The 13,905-nt window shown below is 40.6% G+C and overlaps 2 protein-coding genes across 4 annotated transcripts in view; one reads left to right on the plus strand and one right to left on the minus strand.

Annotated features, from left to right (window-relative positions):
* LOC132393193 (uncharacterized) overlaps positions 1-13,905 on the plus strand; it is a 163,011-nt gene that overhangs the window by 132,053 nt on the left and 17,053 nt on the right. The window lies entirely within an intron of this gene.
* LOC132393194 (uncharacterized) overlaps positions 1-13,905 on the minus strand; it is a 322,118-nt gene that overhangs the window by 56,931 nt on the left and 251,282 nt on the right. The gene's annotated exons all lie outside the window — the stretch shown is intronic.

A 13,905-nucleotide genomic window follows, 5' to 3' on the forward strand; every position in this document is an offset into this window, starting at 1 on the left:
GCTCTAGCTTATGTATCCAACAATAATCAGCTAACATTGATGGATTCCAGTTGCCCTGATACCATTTCTTCATTACCGCAATGTCCTGGCGAAACCTTTCACCATGCCGATTACTGACAGCTGCTAGATTTGCAGGGAGGAAGTCTTAATGGGAATGCAGAAAAATGAATCTTCAGTGACATGTAACACTTCATGGTTTTGTATGGCTAAAGTATGATGTCACCAGCTGTATGTAGTTTGCTGCTCTGTAGTTGTCAAGAAAATTTTCAACAACATCCTTGAATGCCTTCCATGAGATTTTCTCTGGTCCCACTAGAAGTTCTTTGAATTGCCTGTTATTGTCACTGACCTGGTTGATTTGGCATCAGTTATTCTGAAAAACATCGGTCTCAAATATTGAATTCCTTCAAGGAAATTTATAGCCTTTCTAAAAGACTATGCACCATCCATACTACCTAAGCAGGCCCAGGCATGCCTGGACAAGATAGAAAACTTTTCATCTTACATTGTGGGCAACAATTTAATTCACATGAATTATGAATTGAAATAACAAATATAGCAGATTCCAAAAAAAGGGTGCATGATAGGGAAACTTCATGGTGATTTTCATGATTGGCAGCCCAAAATCCATAAGGTACACCCAAAAGTATTTAGGAAGCAAAGTCCTTGTTCTCCGGTGTAATAAAGTAATTTACGAATTTACCATTTGAAGTTCTGCTTCGTCACATGTGGACAATGTTTGTCCTCTGGCACTTCTGTTTGTCAAAAGTCCCAGAAGTTATCCCATTGGACATCACTTTGCTTGTACTGAATCCTGGTGTCCAGTATCTTAGAGGCCATGCAATTTGCAGCAAATGCCCAATTTTCTTGATGGTTGATCTTTATCCAATTGCGTTGTCCAAAATAAGAATGGCACCACATACCTCAGATTTAGAACAGCATGACTGCTATGCATGATGCATGAACAGAGGGATATTAAAAACTCATCGAATTATAAATTAAAACAAAGGCAATTATTAAATGGGGATTGAATGAAATATCATTAGACTCTCCAGACCTTGTTAACTGGTGGTGTAGCCACTATTTTTGCGATACAACAGTATATCAATGAGTATATCATTCATGCTTTTGCTACTCTCAAGTACTTTAGGACACAAATATTGTTAATAGTTCCATTGATGTCAGTACTCATCTGGGTCAGAACTTATTGTGGAAAACATGGAAGTGAGCATGGGTGCAGGAATGGGAAGTCAGTTTGGTGATGGGGGGGTAGAACAAGTTTCTCTTGGGCTTTGCCACACTTAAGGCCTGGATCACATCAACGTTTATTGTCTCTTTTTATGAGCTGAGAACAGGCTGATTGTGGGACCATCCGGATGCAGGCCAGGTGAATGTTAAAATATATGGAGTGCCTTGCCAGTTAGGAGCAGATTGGTGGGCTGTTCATTTCCCAGCCATCTGCATACCCACCTACAAAGCTACTTGCATTAAAATCAATAGGTTGAGTAGAACTTTGAGCTTATTAACAATTTTATATCCCACCCAATTACCAGTACTAAAATTCCCCCTTGTATACCAGCATCTTATAACAGCAGAATCATTCTTCAAAATGTCAATATATACAATGGGAGAAGAACAGATCAATATTTTATAATGTCAAAACTCTATAAAATTTAGATTCAATGGCACATAATATAATCTGTAATTAACTTAGGCCAAATTTTCTTTGCAGTAGGGTATCTAGCTGGAGGTCTGATTTGCCCACTCTAGTTTAATTTTACCTCCTTTATCTCACTGTGTCAGAATTCACAATATGAAGTAAAATGCCAAAGGGTCAGAGTGCTGACTCTAATTCACTGGTCAGTTGTGAATAGCGAAAATAGAGAAAAGTCAGCATTTCGAAACTGCGAAATCCTACTTCAATGTTTCAGCATTTTTACAAAGGGAACACATGTCAACATTGCAAGCTTTTAGTGGGTCAATATTTATAATGTAAATGATGTCTCACAATTGTAAAGCTCTGTTTCAATGGATACCATTTACAAAGGAACATGGTCATATGGGGGTTACTAAGTGTAATGGGAAATAGTATATTCATTTTACATAATGCAAAACTCTACATTTAGTATCAATGTTTACAATAGAAAATTGTGTGTCAAAGTATCTTTGGAAAATAGCCCAGTATGCTGTCTAAAAATAAAATAAAAGATCCCATTGTATAATTTCAAAGAGCAATGAAGTTATCCCTGGTATCAAGCCAATGTTTATGCTGCTGTCAACATTATTAACCACTACAATGAAACCACAAAATCAACAGCAGAAGGGCATGTTTGGGAGCAGTACCAGGTATAATTAAAAATGAGGTGTCAATCTGGTGGTGCTTGAACAGAGAGCTATATGTGTAACTAACAGCTTGTAACAGACAGAGAAAAACAATTCCACAACCAAAGGATCATCCAAGATTTGCAGTCTGTCACATCTAGTTTTGAGTGGAGGTGGACTTCAAGAATATCCCTATCTTCAGTCATGGAAAGGCCAAATGAGTGGGCTGAAGCATTCACAATCATGTTCAACCAGAAGAGCAAATAGACAATTCATCCCGGTTTCCTATAGAAAACTCCACAATCACAGAAGCTGAGCTGAGGACTTGCTCTCCAGATGTACCCATAGCTCAATCTAAGCTGCTTCAATACAATTGCAGCACTGGCAACTACCCATCTATGTAGAAAATGTGCAGTTATGTTCTGTTGACAAAAAGACAAATCTGATCCTCTTAATTGCTGTCCAATTAAATAGAACATAGAACAGTACAGCACAGGAACAGGCCATTCAGCCCACAATGTTGTGCGAGCCAGCGATAAAGCAAATCAAAAACACCCCAACACTAATCCCTCCTACTTCCATATCCCTCCATTTTCCTTACATCCATGGGCCTATCCAAACATCTCTTAAAAGCTTCTAATGTAGTTGCCTCCACCACCATACCAGGCATCATAGCTGAGTAAAAAATTTACCCTTCACAGCCCCCTTGAACCTACTCCCTCTCAACTTCAATGCATGCCCTCTGATATTAGTCTGCTCTCAATCAGCAGAGTCTTGGAAGGTGCTGTTGAAGGTCCAATCAAGCAACAATTACTTCCCATCGACCTATCCACCAGTGCTCAGCTGGTGTTCCACTAGGGCCACTTACCAGCAGACCCTATTGTGGCCATTGTTCAGAGACAGATAAAGCTGGTTTCTGGAGATGAACTGAGAGTGATTACTTTTGACATCAAAGTGGCTTTTGACTGAGTAGGACAACAGGAATCTTGGTAAAATTAAATCAAATGGTATCAAAGTGAAGTAATTCCTGTGGCTTTTGTGATATCTTGCTCATAGGAAAGTAGATGTGGTCATTGAAGCTCGATCCTCCCAGCCCAAGGATGTCACTATGAGTTCCTATAAGGCAGTGCCTTTGGCCTAGCAACACTTTAGCTGCTTCATTAAGCTTTTTTCTTCTTTTATAAGGCTAGAAGTGGAGATATTCACTTATAAACCCCTGTCCCGCCCCAAGTAAATTGAGCTGGCCCATTCTTGACCTAGACAGCATTAGACAAGGGCTGGATTTTGGCAAGTTAATTGCATGTCACAAAACTGCCATATCCAACAAGAAGGAAGCAAAGAACTATCTTTCTCATTCAGAGTCATCACTATTACTAAGTGCAGCAGCTTCCACATGTTCAGCGTTAATCAGAAATTCAATTGGATCAGCCAAATGAATACAGTGCTTGGCACAGCAGGTCAGAGGCTAGGTTTCTTGTGATGACACATGCCCTGGCATCCAGAAGCATTTCTACCATTTACAATATATCAGTTAGGAACACAATGAAATATTTCCCACTTTCCTGAACAAGTGGAGCTCTAAACACATTCAAATCTCAATGCATACCAAGCCAGAGCAGAACATCATCTATCAAATGTGTAGTCACTCACCCAAGCTATTCTGTCAGCACCTCCCCAAACCATAAACTTTGCCACCGTAAGTATAAGAGTAATAGGCATCAGTTCAAGAGATTATGCAGATGCTGGATATCCAGAACAATACACACAAGAACTCGGAAGAACTCAGCAGGTCAGGCAGCTATGGAAATGAATAAATAGCCAACGTTTCAGGCCAAGACATTTCCTCAGGGTAGCAGGCATACAGGAACACTCATCAGCAAGTTCAAGTCCCATACAATCTGTGGTTTTGAAACTCTAAAAGATTCCTGAAGAGGAGGGGTAGGGGTCACTCTGCTTGGCAGGGAGACTTGTGAAACAATCTCAGGTTCTGGAGTCTGCATGGTGGTTGTAGGAGTGGATGCTGGGACTGCAGGAAGTGATTCTGACAGCTCTGGACATGTTAGCATCCTGAGCGGTGCTTGGCAAGCTACTCGATCTGCTGATCTACCTCAGGCCATCAGACAAGGCTTCAAGTCAACGTTTTCATTTTGGCCACACCTGGATGACCAGCATGTTGTGTCTCCAACACTTTGGCTCTCAGCTTGGATGGAACAATAACTCTCAATCCCCACATAAAGCAGCCCCCATCAAGGGCAAGTTCATGCTAGCACAGATCACAATGGGGGAACTGGAATTTTTGCTGCACATTCCAGCCATTTTGGGTTGCCATGTAGACCTGAGACAGTGTGAGGACTTTTCTGGCTTCGCTTTGCATCATGTCTGGTGTAATAGGGAGACCTTTGATTTGCACTGGGGCAAATATGTCAAGGAGAGTGTTCTTGTTTGTAAATTTTTCAGGTATTTCCTTTTCCAAGGGTAAACAGGACATTACATCAGCATTTCCATGATTAGTTGTCCTCTTGAATTCGATCTTGTAATTGAACAGAGTCCATTTCTCCACATTTGTGCTCCTGCTGTTAGTGGAACTCCCTTTTGTAAATTGAAAATAGACCCTTGTGGTTGATGATCAGTAATCGGGGTAAATTCTCTCCCATACAAGTTCTAGTTGAAACATTTTACACTCCTAGCTAACCTCAAGGCCACTCTATCAATCTGTGTGTAATTTTTCTCTGCAGTATGGTAACATAATGCAAAGGCTATGGGCATTCACTTCCAGCATTCATAACATGTGATATGGCTGCAACTATACCATAAGATGTGGCATCACAGGCAAGCTTCACTGGACAATGTGCATCACAGTGTGTGAGTACAGTATCTGATGTCACTATTTCTTCTCAATCTATAGTAATGAGTTCAAAGGGTGGAGCATTCGCAAGGTTTGGTAGAAACCTGGTACAGTAATTGATAGATCCTAAAAAAAGGACCACAACTGTGACATGTCCTTTAGCCTTGGAGTATCCACCACTTCTTGAATTTTTTCAACACACTTGTGTAAAGCTTGTGCGTCAATGGTATGACCACAGTAGGTGATGCTTGGTTTAAAGAAATCACACTCATCACATCCTGCTCTAAGCCCACAATCTTCTGTTCTTTTTAGCACTGTCTTGAGATTTTGGAGGTGTTCCTTGTCATCCTCACCCGCAACAATGATGTCATCCAGGTAACGCAGACTGTCGGGGCAGCCTTGCAGCACCTAGGCCGTAGCTTTAGTGGAGTGATAAAGCCCTTTGTGAGTGGTGATGGTGAGAAACACGTTGGACTCTCCTTCCACCTCCATTTGTAAGTAGGCCTCCGCAAATTCCAGTTTGCTGAAGTATTCCCTCCAGAAGCATTTGCTATATACAGTCTGATTTTAACCATTTTGTGTCTTGTTGCTTGTGGAGCTTGATATGTGCAAGTTTCATTTCAAAAGGACTTTATAAAAGCTTTAGAATATATTGAAAAAAATCTGGATGATGCAATAGAAATACAACTTTCTTTATATTTTCTTGATTCCAACTGAATTTCATTGTAATTATTAACTTATGAAGTCCAGCAGATCCTTTTACTATCCCTTGTTTGTTGCCTGTGTTTTGTTGACAATAATAAGCCATAAATCATAAGCAACGAGCAACCCATGCCGGAGACAAAGAGAGTGAGTCAATGTCAAAGAGAACTGATTAAGAGCAACCCACATAATATATTAATGGAATTATATTATTTCAAGAACTTATATTAAGTGCTATTTAGCCAGATAAGCCTCCCTCCTCCTGTCTACTGTTATCAAGCATATAAATTTCTACTCCTATTAGGTAAAAAAATGGAGAGTCCGTATTTAAACACAACCTGCCACCTCTGTTTATTTATAATAGCACAAAATAAAGCTCTTTCACCAATATTTAAAGCACACAATTCCCAAATCTCTGCCTTCACAACAACGGTAACCCAATATCTGGTTAAACTTTCTACAGAAACTTGTTTTGGAAGATGCAGCAGAGTCCAAAAACCAGTTCAGACTTCACCAGCTTGGATAACAATGCAATATTATTGACATGCTCCATTTTTCCAATTGAACTTTGCTTTAAACATTCCTGAAAGAGTTGAGTTAGTAGATTTGTTTTGATAGATCCAAACCTTTGATTAAAAAAAACAAGAGGAAGGTATTTTTCTTATTACTTTGCATTTTGTTCACTTCAATGTGTTCTGCAACTTTCCAGCTTATTCTTGCACTTGTCTGCATCTTAAGGCTTTTTGATTGTTCTTTATTTAGTACTGACTAGACAATCATCAAACTTGGTCTAATCTTAATTTCCAATATGACTTAATTTGTGTTTTACCACTTGGAACAAATCAAGCTGACATTACTTCAAGGTGGTAGTGAGATGCCAGTGTCTGCTTATACAGGAAATGTAACTTGCATTAGCACTGATCAGATTGTATCAGCACTTTGAGGATATCCATTTGCATTTGTCATCTTCACAAAATTTAATTTTTGAAATTCTTTCAAACTGCATCAAAGGAGATTAGCACACCGATTAGTTTTACTGTGAATATATTTATTGACGAGTTAATTCATAGTATAGTGCTGTTCATAAACAGTAACTGGTGTTTACCAGTGTGTGTGAAGCTAAACAAAAATACTCGGAACATGGAGCGGGGCAGCCAGCATCTGTAGAAAGAGGAACAGGGTTAACATTGCAGGTCAAAGATCTTGTGTCAGACTGGGAAAGATAGTAAAACAGAATCAAAATTCAAGAGAATATTGGGAAGGGATAATGCAATTGGAATGAAAAATGATGGGTTGAGGTCTAAGAGATAAGTAGTAGTCAATGAAGCAGGTAAAGCCCTCCAACTACTGGGCACATCTCCATGAAATGCTTCATAGAAAGCAGCATCCATCATCAGAGATCCTCACCAGACAGGACAGGCTCTCTTCTCACAGCTGCCATCAGTGGAAGGTACAGAAGCCTCAGGACTCACACCACCAGGTTCAAGAACAGTTATTACCCCCCAACCATCAGGCTCTTGAATAGAAGGGGACAACTACACTCACTTGCCCCATCATTGAAATGTTCCCACAGCCAAAGATCTCACTTTAAGGATTCTTTATCTCATTTATTTCAAATTCTCATTATTTATTGATATTTATTTATATTTGCATTTGCACAGTTTGTTGTCTTCTGCACATTGGTTAATGTTTCATTGATCCTGTTATAGTTACTATTCTATAGATTTGCTGAGTATGCCCACAGGAAAATGAATCTCAGGGTTGTATTTGCCATTCAGTATATGTACTTATGATAATAAATTTACTTTGAACTTTGAGAGACGGTGGCAAATTGAATATAAGGCAGACAAAGAAGTTACAAAATACAGGGTGGTTTGATGGGCCATACAGACTGGACTGTGCCAATGGGCAGAGAAAAAATTGAGCCAAAATCACAGAGGAGTGACTTACAGCAGAAATGCCAGTTCAAATACAGATACAGAAAATGAATTATTGGAATTTGTAGAAGTCAATATTGGGTCTGGAAGGCTGCAGTATTACTGGATGGAAGCTGATGCATTGCCTTTCAAACTTGCTTTCAGTATGACAACCAGGTGGCCAGAGACAGATAGGTCAGAATGGGCTGGACATTTAAGCACCGTTGATTTGTAAAGGTGTCACCCAAAGTGTAATTAAAGGAATTGTCCACTAGTGACCGCATTCTCTCAAGCATCATCACTAAATCAGATTATCTATGCAGTAGGATCTTATTGCCAAAATAGGCCAAAAAGAAAATAATTTAACATGCATTCATGCAGTTATTAGTAACATAGAAATCCTACAGCACAATACAGGCCCTTCGGTCCACAAAGCTGTGCTGAACATATCCTTACATTAGAAATTATCTAGGGTTACCCTAGCCCTTTATTTTTCTGAGCTCTATATACCTATCCAGAATCTCTTAAGAGACCCTATCATATCCGCCTCCACCACCATCGCTGGCAGCCCATTCCACACACTCACCACTCTCTGCGTAAAAAACTTACCCCTGACATCTCCTCTGTACCTACTTCCAAGCACCTTAAAACTGTGCCCTCTTGTGCTAGCAGTTTCAGCCCTGGGAAAAAGCCTCTGAGTATCCACATAATCAATGCCCCTCATCATCTAATACACCTCTATAAGGTCACCTCTCATCCTCCTTTGCTCCATGGAGAAAAGGCCGAGTTCACTCAATCTATTCTCATAAGGCATGTTCCCAATCCAGGCAACATTCTTGCAAGTCTCCTCTGTGCCCTTTCTATGATTTCCACATCCTTCCTACAGTGAGGCGACCAGAATTGAGCACAGTACTCCAGGTGGGGTCTGACCAGGGTCCTATATAGCTGCAACATTACCTCTTGGCTCCTAAACTCAATCCCACAATTGATGAATGCCAATGCACCATATGCCTTCTTAGCCATGGAGTTATTATTAATGTTCTTTTTTGTTAAAGACATTTAAAGTCTTTTTTAATATACACTGAACAAGCTGAAATTTTTCAGCAGATCAGTCTCCTTATTTATAGAGAGAAAGAAAGTTAATGTTTTAGGTCAATATCCTTTCATCTATGACTCAGCTTATGCGCACTACTAATTTCTACTGCAGCAGACCCATCAGCCAAATTGAAAGACATTTAGTAGCATGTTTAACTATCCATTATAGAAGAAGAGGTACAAAATAAGGAACAACATTTGCAACATAGTGGGGAATAATTTCAGCTCAAATGCTCAATGCTTGAAGAACAAGAAGGGAGCGATCACAATTGGAAATACTCTATAGACCCTCCTACCCTCCCCCCCCCCCCCCAATAGCAACAGAGACACTGAGGAACCAATTGGGAGGCAGAGTTTGGGAAGGTGCAAAAATAACAGGGTTGTTGCCATGGGGGACCTCAACTTCCTTAAAGTTGATTGTCATCTCCATAATGTGAAAGGTTTGGATGGAGCAGAATTTGTTAGGTGAGTCCAGGAAGGATTCCCGACACAATATGTAGACAGGCTGACTAGAGGAGAGGCCATACTGGATTTGGTCCTGGGCAATGAACCTGGTCAAGTGTCAGGTCTCTCAGTGAGAGCACATTTCAGAGACAGGACCACAACGCCTTGACCTTTATTACAGCCTTGGAGAGGGATAGAGGCCGATGGTATGGGAAAGTATTTAATTGGGTAAGCGGGAATTATACTACTACTAGGCAGGAACTGGGGAACATAAACTGGGAACAAATGTACACAGGGAAATGCAGAACAGAAATGTGGAGGTTGTTTCAAGAGTACTTGCTCATGCTTCTGTATAGGTTTATCCCATTGAAGCAGGGAAAGGATGAAAGGGTGAAGGAACCATGGTTGATAAAAGATGTGGAACACCTAGTCAAGCAGAAGGTTTAGGAAACAAGGATCCCGACAGCGCTCTAGAGAGTTATGTCAGCTAAGAAAGAGTTAAATAATATTTATTGGCCTTTGGTAGTTGAGAGTTTGAGTTCAAGAGTCACGAGGTAAGGTTGTGGATCTATAAAACCCCTGGTTAGACCATACTTGGGATATTGTATTCAGTTCTGGTCACCTCATTATAGGAAGATGTGGAAACTTTAGCGAGGGTGCAGAGGAGATTTGCCGGAATGACTCCTGGACTGCAGGGCATACCTTATGAAGATAGGTTGAGTGAGTTAGGGCTTTTCTCTTTGGAGTAAAGGAGGATGAGTGCTGACCTATTAGAGGTGTACCAGAGGGTAAAGGCATAGATAGAGTGGATAGCCAGTGACTTTTTTCCCAGGGTGGAAATGTCTAATACAATGAGGCATAATTTTACGGTAATTGGAGGAAAGTACAGGGGGGAGCTACAGACGAAAGGAGAAAAGTATAAGGGGTGCTTCTGGTAAGATGATGGCGCACTTGGATGCAGCGGCATCTCGGGGGCCAACCAAAGGTGTTTTGATCTTTTTTAAACATCTTTTTTTATGACCACAGGACAATGCTGGCCATGAAGAAATTCAGGTTCTGCAGGCCAACTCCATAAGCAAGCTGCTCGTTTGAAGGGAACTGGAGCAGCTGGACCCGGTGTGGACTATGTTACTGCCTGCTACAGGAAGGCATCAGAGTCAGTGCACGAAGGTGGTGAGTGATTGACTTGGGTGTTTCTCTTGCAATCGCAAGACCCTGGTGGACATTGACAATGTAAAATGCTACAAGTCCACTTCCCTTGTTCATTGCTGAAATATACAGTGGGAGAGCTGCTGATTTCAGAAAGGGCTTATTTACACTGTTCTTTTATAGAAATTATTGATTCACTATGTTGAATTCCAAAGGAGCAAACGGCGTGAAGTGCAAAAGAACTGCTGGTTCATTTGAAGTGGAATGGCTTAATGAAACAGTAGAAACTGCTATACCAAAAGCTCATTTAGCCAGGAATGTGCAGCAACAAGAAATACTTCTGTACCATACAGAAACTGGTGTTACCTGCGTGTATCGTCACAATACAAATGTTACTGGAGAATTTGTAAGTGGAAAGAACTGGAATGATTTGTGTGGGCGCGCGCGCACACATTTTCATCTGTAGATTGCTTAGGACTCTTTATTCTTGCCAATAACACCTATGTACTACAGCTTGGCACTGGTGTTGTCGCAGAGCAATGTGTGATTAAGTGCCTCGCTCAAGGATACACGTGCAAGCCTCAGCCAAGGCTCGAACTAGTGACCTTCAGATAACTAGACGAACACCTTAACCACTTGGCCATGCGCCAACAGTAATGGGTGCTTAATGTTCATGGTTTTGATGTTTTAGAAAATGAAGAGAGGGAGGTAAAGAGGGGGAGATTTGTACTACTAATCAGGGACAGTATCAGAGCTGCATTCAGAGTGGGCATATTGGAGGACTCATCCACTGAGTTCAAATGGGTAGAACTTGAAAATAGGAAGAGTGTACAGTAATCACTCTGATCTACAGACCCCCCCCCCCCCCAAATAGTCACCAGGACACTAAGGAACAGATATGCCAGCAGATTTAGGAAAGGTGTAAAAACAATAGAGTTATTGTCATGGGGGACTTCAACTTCCATAATATAATTTAGGACCTTCTTAGTTCAAGTGGTTTAAATGGGGCAGAATTTGTTAGATGCATTCAGGAGAGTTTCTTAAAACAATATATAAATAGCCCAACAAGAGGAGAGGTGTACTGGATCTGGTGTTGGGTAATGATCCTGGCCAGGTGATTGATCTTTCAGTTGGTGAGCAGTTAGGTGACAGTGACTACAACTCCTTAAGTTTCAGGATATCTATAGATAAGGGTAAGTACGGACCATTAGGCAGGAACTGGGAGAGTTAATTGGGAACAGCTGGGTTTTTTGGGGCAAATCCACATCTGACATGTGGAGGATGTTTAAAGTCCAAATGTACATGATAGGTATGTTTCAGTCAGAAAGAAGGATGACAAGATGCTGTAAGAGAACCTCAGATGTTGAGGCAAGAGATGAATTTATTCAAGGAGAAAAAGAAAAAGTATGTAAAGCTTAGGAAGTTAAAATAAAATAGAGCCTTTGACAATGATACAGAAACCAGAAAAGAACACAAGAATAGAGTAAGGAAAGCCAGGAGGGGCCATAAAAAGTCCTTGGGAAACAGGATTAAAGAAAATCTCAAGGAATTATATACACAAGCCTGGAGCAAGGGTATAACTAGGGAGAGTGTGGGACCACTCAAGGGGAAAACACGGAGCATTTGTTTTGATGCAAACAATGAAGATGTAGTCCTTAATGAGTACTTTAAATCAGTATTTTCCAAGGAGAAGGACATGTTGGATATGGAGATCGGTGCCAGGAGTATTAAAATGCTAGGGCATTTCAAAGTAAAGGAAGAGGTAGTGCTGGGACTCTTAAAGGGCATTAAGGTGGATAAGTCTCCAGAGCCTGATAGGATATGCCCCAGGTTATTGAGAGAGGCAAGTGAAGAGAATGCTAGGGACTTGACTAATAACTTTGTGTCCTCTCTAACTACAGGTGCGGTCTTGGAGGACTGGCAAGCAGTAAATGTTGTTCTATTGTTCAAGAACGGAACCAGGAATAATCCTGGAATCTATAGACCAGTGAATCTCATGTCAGTAGTAGGCAAATTACTGGGGAAAATTCTTAGGGATAGGATTTATGAGCATTTGGAAAACCATGGCCTAATTAGGGAGAGCCAGCACGGCATTATGCAGGGCAACTTGATTAACAATTGATTGAGTTTTCTGATGAGGTGATGAGGGTGATTGATGAAAGTAGAGCTATGGATGTTGTCTGAATGGATTTTAGTAAGGCATTTAACAATATCTCTGATATTTATGGGGACCTCTGATATTTATGATGTATATAAATGACCTGGATGGAAACATGGAAGGGAGGGTTAGGTGGTTTATAGATGACATGTTCTTTTGTGGATACCGTACATAACTGGCAAAGACTATAGTGGGGTATAGATCAGTGGCAGAGGTAAGGGCAGAAAAATGACATACAGAGTTTAACCCGACCAAATGTGGTGTTGCACCTTATTAGAGTGGATGTAAGGAGACAGTACACTGTTAAAGGCAGGTCCCTTGACAGTGATGATGAGCAAAAGGGTCTTAGGGCCCAAATTCATAGTTCCCTGAAAGTGGCTACACAAGTTGATTGGGTGGGTAAGGAGGTAAAGGCATGCTGTATTAGTTGAGATATTGAGTTCAAAAGTCAGGAAGTTATATTGCAGCTTTATAAAACTAGTTAGCACAAGCTGGAGTATTGTGTACAGTTCTTGTCATCCCATTATAGGAAGGATGTTGAGGCTTTGGAAAGGTTGAAGAAGAGGTTTACTAGGATCCTACCTGAATTAGAGGGATGTAATGAGAGGCTGGGCAAACTTGGGATGTTTTCTCTGGGGCAGTGGAGGCTAAATAGCGAACTAATAAAGGTTTATAAGATTATGAGAGACAAAGTCAGATTAGACAGACAGCATCTTTCCTGCTGGGTTATGAAAATTTTAATACCAGAAGGCATGCTTTTAAGATGAAAGGCGGTCATTTTAAAGGAGATGGTTTTCTTACACAGAGAGTGGTGGGTACCCCAAATGCACTGCTTGGGGTGGGTGATAGAGGCAGATACATTAGGGACTTTAAGAGAGACAATAAGATAGACACATGAACATGACACAACGTGAGGAAAATAGCAGGATAAAAACATTGTGTAGGCATAAGGAATTAGTTTAGTTGGCCATTTGACTGCAAGTTGGTTTGGCACAACACTGTGGGCAGAAGAACCTGTTCCTGTCCTGTTCTGTGTTCTATATTGAAAACATACATAGAATGTTCTATATTCTATATAGAACATGTATAAGGCCTTCAGTTCATATTGTCCTACTTTAGTTGATGTTGTAAACTGTTTTACAGTGCAGATGTCCACAGTATCAGCTTAGAAAGACTTGGAGATGAAAAATGTAATGGCCATCACCATTCTTACTATTTCTTGAGAACATTGTAATTGCCCAAGCTCAAATGGGTTGATGAGTAAAATATCAATT

This window comes from Hypanus sabinus, chromosome 4 (genome assembly GCF_030144855.1).
Source record: "Hypanus sabinus isolate sHypSab1 chromosome 4, sHypSab1.hap1, whole genome shotgun sequence".
In the NCBI taxonomy this organism is placed as follows: Eukaryota; Metazoa; Chordata; class Chondrichthyes; order Myliobatiformes; family Dasyatidae; genus Hypanus; species Hypanus sabinus.